Source organism: Heptranchias perlo, chromosome 5, assembly GCF_035084215.1.
Source record: "Heptranchias perlo isolate sHepPer1 chromosome 5, sHepPer1.hap1, whole genome shotgun sequence".
NCBI lineage: Eukaryota > Metazoa > Chordata > Chondrichthyes > Hexanchiformes > Hexanchidae > Heptranchias > Heptranchias perlo.
In genome coordinates, this window is record NC_090329.1 from 22,534,416 (window position 1) to 22,543,282 (window position 8,867).

At 49.1% G+C, this 8,867-nt stretch overlaps 1 protein-coding gene across 3 annotated transcripts in view; it reads right to left on the minus strand.

Annotated features, from left to right (window-relative positions):
- heatr5b (HEAT repeat containing 5B) overlaps nt 1-8,821 on the minus strand; it is a 116,337-nt gene extending 107,516 nt beyond the window's left edge. Inside the window, exon 1 of one of the 3 annotated variants that reach the window (XM_067984109.1) lies at nt 8,630-8,817. The gene's annotated coding sequence lies outside the window, so the exon portion shown is untranslated. Of the gene's footprint in view, nt 1-8,629 lie in introns of all 3 variants that reach the window. The other 2 variants (XM_067984110.1, XM_067984111.1) reach the window with 2 other exon arrangements.
- Nucleotides 8,822-8,867: the final 46 nt, after the last annotated feature.

The window sequence follows — 8,867 nt, forward strand, 5'->3', positions numbered from 1 at the left end:
GCGCTGCACTGTCGGAGGCTCAGCGCTGAGGGAGCGCTGCACTGTCGGAGGCTCAGCGCTGAGGGAGCGCTGCACTGTCGGAGGCTCAGCGCTGAGGGAGCGCTGCACTGTCGGAGGCTCAGCGCTGAGGGAGCGCTGCACTGTCGGAGGCTCAGCGCTGAGGGAGCGCTGCACTGTCGGAGGCTCAGCGCTGAGGGAGCGCTGCACTGTCGGAGGCTCAGCGCTGAGGGAGCGCTGCACTGTCGGAGGCGCTGTCTTTCTGATGAGATGTTAAACCCCCCGAGGCTCCGTCTGCCCTCTCGGGTGGATCTAAAAGATCCCATGGCACCATTTCAAAGAAGAGCAGGGGAACTCTGGTCAATATTTATCCCTCAATTAACATCACTGAAAGAGATAATCTGGTCATTATCACATTGCTGTTTGTGGGATCTTGCTGTGCACAAATTGGCTGCAACGTTTCCTACATTACAACAGTAACTATTCTTCAAAAGTAATTTACTGGCTACAAAACACATTGGTACATCCTGAGGTTGTGAAAGGCACTATATAAATATAAGCTCTTTCTTCATATAGGACATAGGTTTAATACCCCAATTTGAGCAACACTGTATGGGAGATGCAGAGCGGAGACATGGCAGGGATTAAAACCAGACAAGACAGTGATGTACTGGTCCACTGTTGCATGTTCCTGACAGTCCAACGACCATATTGGTGGGGATCCAAGAAGCCAGAGCCCTTTAGTTAGCTTGCACATCAGAAATGCGTACAGCCCGGGGGAAACTTGATGGTTACTTACAAGTGCTTGTACTTACTCGTCACCTTCCCCTTTGAGTAAGTACATGCCCATAGTTTGCTTCCCCTTTAAGCAACTCTCGGTCAATATGAAGGGAATTACATCCAAAAAACGATATACCTACTTGATGCTCAAAAAGAAAAAGATTAGTGAAGTCAAATGTAGGTCCCTTACAGTCAGAAACGAGAATTTATAATGGGAAACAAGAAATGGCAGAACAATTAAACAAGTACTTTGGTTCTGTCTTCACGGAAGAGGACACAAATAACTTCCCAGAAATACTAGGGAACCAAGGGTCGAGTGAGAAGGAGGAATTAAAGGAAATTAGTATTAGAAAAAAAAGTGCTGGAGAAATTAATGGGACTGAAAGCTGATAAATCCCCAGGGCCTGATGATCTGCATCCCAGAGGTAGTCATGCAAATGGCTAAATGAGGTAGCCATGGAAATAGTTGATGCATTGGTTGTTATCTTCCAAAATTCTACAGATTATGGAACAGTTCCTGCAGATTGGAGGGTGGCAAATGTAACCCCAATATTTAAAAAAGGGAGAGAGAAAACAGGGAACTACAGACCGGTCAGCCTTACATCAGTATTAAGGAAAATGCTAGAGTCCATTATGAAGGATGTGATAGCAGGACACTTAGAAAATATCAACGGAATTAGACAAAGTCAACATGGATTTGTGAAAGGGAAATCGTGTTTGACAAACCTACTGGAGTTTTTTTGAGGATGTAACTTGTAGAATAGATAAGGGAGAACCAGTGGGTATGGTTTATTTGGATTTTCAGAAGGCTTTGATAAAGTCCCACATAAGAGGCTAGTGTGCAAAATTAAAGCACTGGGATTGGGGGGAATATACTGGCATGGATTGAAAATTGGTTAACAGACAGGAAACAGAGAGTAGGAATAAATGGGGTACCACAGGGATTAGAGCTTGGGCCCCAGCTATATCAATGATTTGGATGAGGGAACCAAATGTAATATTTCCAAATTTGCTGACGACTCAAAACTAGTTGAGATTGTGAGCTGTCAGGAGGATGCAAAGAGGCTTCAAGGCGATTTAGACAAGTTGAATGAGTGGGCAAATACATGGCAGATACAGTATAACGTGGATAAATGTGAAGTTATCCATTTCGGAAGGAAAAGCAGAAAGGCAGAGCATTATTTAAATGGTGATAGATTGGCAAATGTTGATGTACAAAGAGGCCTAGGTGTCCTTGTACACCGTCACTGAAAGCAAACCTGCAGGTGCAGCAAGCAGTTAAGGCGGCAAATGGTATGTTGGCCTTCATTGCAAGAGGATTTGAGTACAGGAGCAAGGATATCTTACTGCAGTTATACAGGGCCTTGGTGAGACCACACCTGGAGTATTGTGTGCAGTTTTGTTCTCCTTACCTAAGAAAGGATATACTTGCCATAGAGGGAGTGCAGTGAAGGTTTATCAGACTGATTCCTGGGATGGCAGGACTGTCGTATGAGGAGAGATTGGGTCGACTTGGCCTGTATTCACTCAAGTTTAGAAGAATGAGAGGGGATCTCATTGAAACGTATAAAATTCTGACAGGGCTAGACAGGCTGGATGCAGGGAGGATGTTTCCCCTGGCTGGGGGGTCCAGAACGAGGGGTCACAGTCTCAGGAAAGGGGGTAGGACACTTAGGATTGAGGTGAGGAGAAATTTCTTCACTCAGAGGGTGGTGAACCTGTGGAATTCTCTACCACAGAAGGCTGTGGAGGCCAAGTCACTGAATATATTTAATAATGAGATAGATAGATTCCTAGACACAGAAGGCATCAAGGGGAATGGGGAGAGAGCGGGAATATGGTATTGAGATAGAGGATCAGCCATGATCATATTGAATACCGGGTACGGTAGCATAGTGGTTATGTTACTGGACTAGTAATTCAGAGGCCTGGACTAATAATCTGGAGTCAGCTGGGGAATTTAAATTCAATTAATTAAATAAAATCTGGAATTAAAAAAAACTAGTATCAGTAATGGTGGCCATGAAACTACCGGATTGTCGTAAAAACCCATCTGGTTCACTAATGTCCTTCAGGGAAGGAAACCTGCCGTCCTTACCCGGTCTGGCCGATGTGTGACTCCAGACCCACAACAATGTGGTTGATTCTGAATTGCCCTCTGAAATGGCCTAGCAAGCCACTCAGTTGTAAAATCTCACTGAAAAAAAAGTCATAATAAGAATAAAACCGGATGCACCACTAGGCACCGGACACAACAAAGGCAAACCAAGCCCAGTCGACCCTGCAAAGTCCACCTCACGAACATCTGGGGACTTGTGCCAAAATAGGGAGAGCTGTCCCACAGACTAGTCAAGTAACAACCTGACATAGCCATACTCACAGAATCATACCTTTCAGCCAACATCCCAGACTCTTTCATCACCATCCCTGGGTATGTCCTGTCCCATCGGCAGGACAGACCCACCAGAGGTGGCGGGACAGTGATATACAGTCAGGAGGGAGTGGCCCTGGGAGTGGCACCACTTGGAGGAAGCACTGAGGGAAGCAAGAGCACAGAATGTACTCTGGGTGGGGGACTTCAATGTCCATCACCAAGAGTGGCTCGGTAGCACCACTACTGACCGAGCTGGCCGAGTCCTGAAGGACATAGCTGCCAGACTGGGCCTGCAGCAGGTGGTGAGCGAACCAACACGAGGGGAAAAACCTACTTGACCTTGTCCTCACCAATCTACCTGTTGCAGATGCATCAGTCCATGACAGTACTGGTAGGAGTGACCACCGCACAGTCCTCGTGGAGACGCAGTCCCGTCTTCGCACTGAGGACACCATCCAACGTGCTAAATGGGATAGATTCAGAACAGATCGAGCAGCTCAAAACTGGGCATCCATGAGGCGCTGTGGGCCATCAGCAGCAGCAGAATTGTATTCCAGCACAATCTGTAACCTCATGGCCCAGCATATTCCTCACTCTACCATTACCAACAAGCCAGGGGATCAACCCTGGTTCAATGAGGAGTGTAGAAGAGCATGCCAGGAGCAGCACCAGGCGTACCTAAAAATGAGGTGCCAACCTGGTGAAGCTACAACTCAAGACTACATGCATGCGAAACAGCGGAAGCAACATGCTATAGACAGAGCTATGCGATTCCACAACCAACGGATCAGATCAAAGCTCTGCAGTCCTGCCACATCCAGTCATGAATGGTGATGGACAATTAAACAACTAACGGGAGAAGGAGTCTCTGTAAACAACCCCATCCTCAATGATGGCAGAGTCCAGCACGTGAGTGCAAAAGACAAGGCTGAAGCGTTTGCAACCATCTTCAGCCAGAAGTGCCGAGTGGATGATCCATCTCAGCCTCCTCCCGATATCCCCACCACCACTGAAGCCAGTCTTCAGCCAATTCGATTGACTCCACGTGATATCAAGAAACGGCTGAGTGCACTCAATACAGCAAAGGCTATGGGCCGCGACAACATCCCAGCTGTACTGATGAAGACTTGTGCTTCAGAACTAGCTGCGCCTCTAGCCAAACTGTTCAAGTACAGCTACAACACTGCCATCTACCCAACGTGGAAAATTGCCCAGGAATGTCCTGTCCACAAAAAGCAGGACAAATCCAATCAGGCCAATTACCACCCCATCAGTCTACTCTCAATCTTCAGCAAAGTGATGGAAGGTGTCGTCGACAGTGCTATCAAGCAGCACTTACTCACCAATAACCTGCTCAGTGATACCAGGACCACTCGGCTCCAGTCCTCATTACAGCCTTGGTCCAAACATGGACAAAAGAGCTGAATTCCTGAGGTGAGAGTGACTGCCCTTGACATCAAGGCAGCATTTGACCGAGTGTGGCACCAAGGAGCCCTAGTAAAATGAAGTCAATGGGAATCAGTGGGAAAACTCTCCAGTGGCTGGAGTCATACCTAGCACAAAGGAAGATGGTAATGGTTGTTGGAGGCCAATCATCTCAGCCCCAGGACGTTGCTGCAGGAGTTCCTCAGGGCAATGTCCTTGGCACAACCATCTTCAGCTGCTTCATCAATGACCTTCCCTCCATCATGAGGTCAGAAATGGGGATGTTCGCTGAAGTGGCAAGTAACATTCGCACCAGATAAGTGCCAGGCAATGACCATCCCCAACAGAGAGTCTAACCACCTCCCCTTGACATTCAACGGCATTACCATCGCCGAATCCCTCACCATCAACATCCTGGGGGTCACCACTGACCAGAAACTTCACTGGACCAGCCATTAAATACTGTGACTACAACAGCAGGTCAGAGGCTGGGTATTCTGCGGCGAGTGACTCACCTCCTGACCCCCCAAAGCCTTTCCATCATCTACAAGGCACAAGTCAGGAGCGTGATGGAATATTCTCCACTTGCCTGGATGAGTGCAGCTCCAACAACACTCAAGAAGCTCGACACCATCCAGGGCAAAGCAGCCCGTTTGATTGGCACCCCATCCACCCCCCCTAAACATTCACTCCCTTCACCACCGGCGCACTGTGGCTGTAGTGTGTACCATCCACAGGATGCACTGCAGTAACTCGCCAAGGCTTCTTCGACAGCACCTCCCACACCCGCGACCTCTACCACCTAGAAGGACAAGGGCAGCAGGCTCATGGGAACAACACCATCCCAACTTGCAAACATATCGCCGTTCCTTCATCGTCGCTGGGTCAAAATCCTGGAACTCCCTTCCTAACAGCACTGCGGGAGAACCTTCACCACAGGGACTGCAGCGGTTCAAGAAGGCGGCTCACCACCATCTTCTCAAGGGCAATTAGGGATGGGCAATAAATGCCGGCCTCGCCAGCAACGCCCCGTATCCCATGAACGAATAAAAAAAAAGCAGGCTCGAAGGGCAGAATGGCCTACTCCTGCTCCCATTTTCTATGTTTCTGTGTTTGGTGCCTGTTTTAAACACAGAACATCCAGGAGTCTCAGCAGGTAAACAATCTGCAGTATTTAAAAGAAAATCTTTGCTTTGAGGAATATTCCTGTTCAAGATCTGTGGGGCACAATTTAGAACGGTGTCAATTCAGTGCTGTGTCTGGCAAAGGCCACTCAGTGTTCCACAAACAAATGCTTTGACCAGTGCTTTTAGCAACAATGCTCAAATATTTGCCAATCACATAATCCGGTACATATCAACCGAGCTCACTGATATTGGATCGGGAAACAGAATCGCGTCAAAAAGTCAAATATAAAAGTTCAAAGCAAGGGCAATCACAGCTGGGTCTGGGAGGTTAACGTGCCGAGGGACGGAAATTTGCATCAGATTTGCAGTGATGAATTGCGTGCCGAAATGCAGGGAATGGTACGCGTCCTGATGTACATGGGAAATGGAGAAGTACTAACTGCAAACCCTGCTGAGATCACTACTCAGTTCATTCCAACTTTCCCTGCTCGGCGTTGAAGTGTACAGAGACTGTGCAGAGGTCATATATAAACCAGCGGGTCTGCCTGGGCAACAGTGATCTTTGAAGTATACAGAGACTGTGCAGAGGTCATATATAAACCAGCGGGTCTGCCTGGGCAACAGTGATCTTTGAAGTATACAGAGACTGTGCAGAGGTCATAAATAAACCAGCGGGTCTGCCTGGGCAACAGTAATTATCTTTGTTAGACACAGTACTGGGTTTACACCGTTCTCAATTGTGTCCCGCATAACTTGAACAAGAATATTCCTCTCAGCAAAGATTTTTTAAAAATACAATTACTGGAAACAAGAAAAGCATTCATTACTATAAATCAAGACAGGTAGCTTAACTGCAGAAGGATTGTGCAGGAAATGGTTCTGAATTTAGTGGAAAACCAGGCTCTGCGGGTACCTTCCTCCACATTGAATCATAGAATGATGCAGCATAGAAGGAGGCCATTCAGCCAGTCATGCCTGTGCCGGCTCTTTGAAAGAGTTATCCAATTAGTCCCGCTCCCCTACTCTTTCCCCATAGCCCTGTAAATTCAAGTATTTATCCAATTTCCTTCGGAAAGTTATTACTGAATCTGCTTCCACCACCCTTTCAGGCAGTACATTCCAGATCATAACAACTCACAGCATAAAAACATTTCTCCTCATCTCGATTCTTTTGCCAATTACCTTAAATCTGTGTCCTCTGGTTACTGACCCTCCTGTCATTGGAAACAGTTTCTCCTTATTTACTCTACCAAAACCCTTCATGATTTTGAGCACCTCTATTAAATCTCTCCCTAACCTTCTCTGCTCTAAGGAGAACAACCCCAGTCTCTCCACATAACTGAAGTCCCTCATCCCTGATATCATTCAGGTAAATCTCTTCTGCGACCTAAGGCCTTGACATTCTTCCTAAAGTGTGGTGTCCACAATTGGACACAATACTCCAGCTGGGGCCTAAGCAATGATTTATAACGGTTTAGCATTAATGTCCTTGTTTTTGTACTCCATGCCTCTGTTTATAAAGCCAAGGATCCTGTATGCTTTTTTTTAAAAACAGCCTTTTCAACTTGTCCTGCCACCAACAAAAACTCAAACATCTTGGGTAAGGGTGTCAAGGGATATGGAGCAAAGGCAGGTAAATGGAGTTGAAGTACAGATCAGCCGCGATCTATCTAATTGAATGGCAGAACACGCTCAAGGGGCCGAATGGCCTACTCCTGCGTCAGGATGGATCAGCAAGGAATAAAGGTAATGCCTGCTTCAGCTGCAAGCCTTGAATTTGCGCACAGTTCACTAAAATCCACACTCTGGTCCTATCGTACTTTTATAGGATCCCGCACTCCAAAGCACCTCAGGTCCCAGACTCTAGGGAGCTTCTCCGCTCTAAGGAGACCCAAGGACTGCAAGAGATGAAAATGTACAATTCACCAAGCGATGGTCTGAGGAAGTACACTACAATGATGATAATGCTGATGAACGCAGTGCATTCTTTACACTCTGATCCAATTTGTGAACTGGTTGTTTTCAGAATTTGGTGCCCTGGCCAATATTTATCCTTCAATCAACAGATTATCTGGTCATTATCACATTGCTTGCTGTGCGCAAATTGGCTGCCGTGTTTCCTACAATACAACAATGACAACATGTCAAAAGTACTTCATTAGGTGGAGTGATGATAGAGTAGGGTGGGTAAGTGGGTGGCAAGGGTGTGTAAGTGGGTGGCAGGCAGGGCATGTAAGGGGGCAGGTAATAGGATGAGCAGGGCGAGCAAGGGGGCAGAGTGGGTAAGGGGGCAGGCAGTGCCCATAAGGGGTCAGGCACGGCAGGCGGAGTGGTAAGGAGACAGGGCAGGGAGGGGGGTGGAAAGGAGACAGGGCAGGGAGGGGGGTGGTAAGGAGACAGGGCAGGGAGGGGGGTGGTAAGGAGACAGGGCAGGGAGGGGGGTGGTAAGGAGACAGGGCAGGGAGGGGGGTGGTAAGGAGACAGGGCAGGGAGGGGGGTGGTAAGGAGACAGGGCAGGGAGGGGGGTGGTAAGGAGACAGGGCAGGGAGGGGGGGTGGTAAGGAGACAGGGCAGGAGGGGGGGTGGTAAGGAGACAGGGCAGGAGGGGGGGTGGTAAGGAAACAGGGCAGGAGGGGGGGTGGTAAGGAGACAGGGCAGGAGGGGGGTGGTAAGGAGACAGGGCAGGAGGGGGGTGGTAAGGAGACAGGGCAGGAGGGGGGGGGGTCTGATCAATAACCCTCCCTCCCCTCACCCATCGGACATTAAGCAGCCGCTGACAGTCTCGGTACCCAGCTCCCGGGCCCGGGCAGCACCTGGTCGGTGGAGGGCCCTCTCTCCAACCCTAGGACAGGGATCACTGTCGAGGCTGGGGCCCACATCCCGGGGGGCCGCCTGCCGCGCTTCCTCTTGCGGCCCAGGTACTCACCGCATTCCGGGGACACGCTTCCAAACCACAGACTGGAACCGGGAAACACTTCGCACCGCGGCAGCGGCGGACAGGAGCCGGCCGGCCGCTCACTCGGTGCTGTTCTTTAACCACAGACCCGCAGCCCCGCCACTCTCACTGCCAACATCAGAAGCCCGTCACCGCCCGCAGCTCCTCCCCTCCCCTCCCCGGGGAACAGGGCGCGTGCACGCTCGGCGCCGTGCGTCCTCTCCCTCTC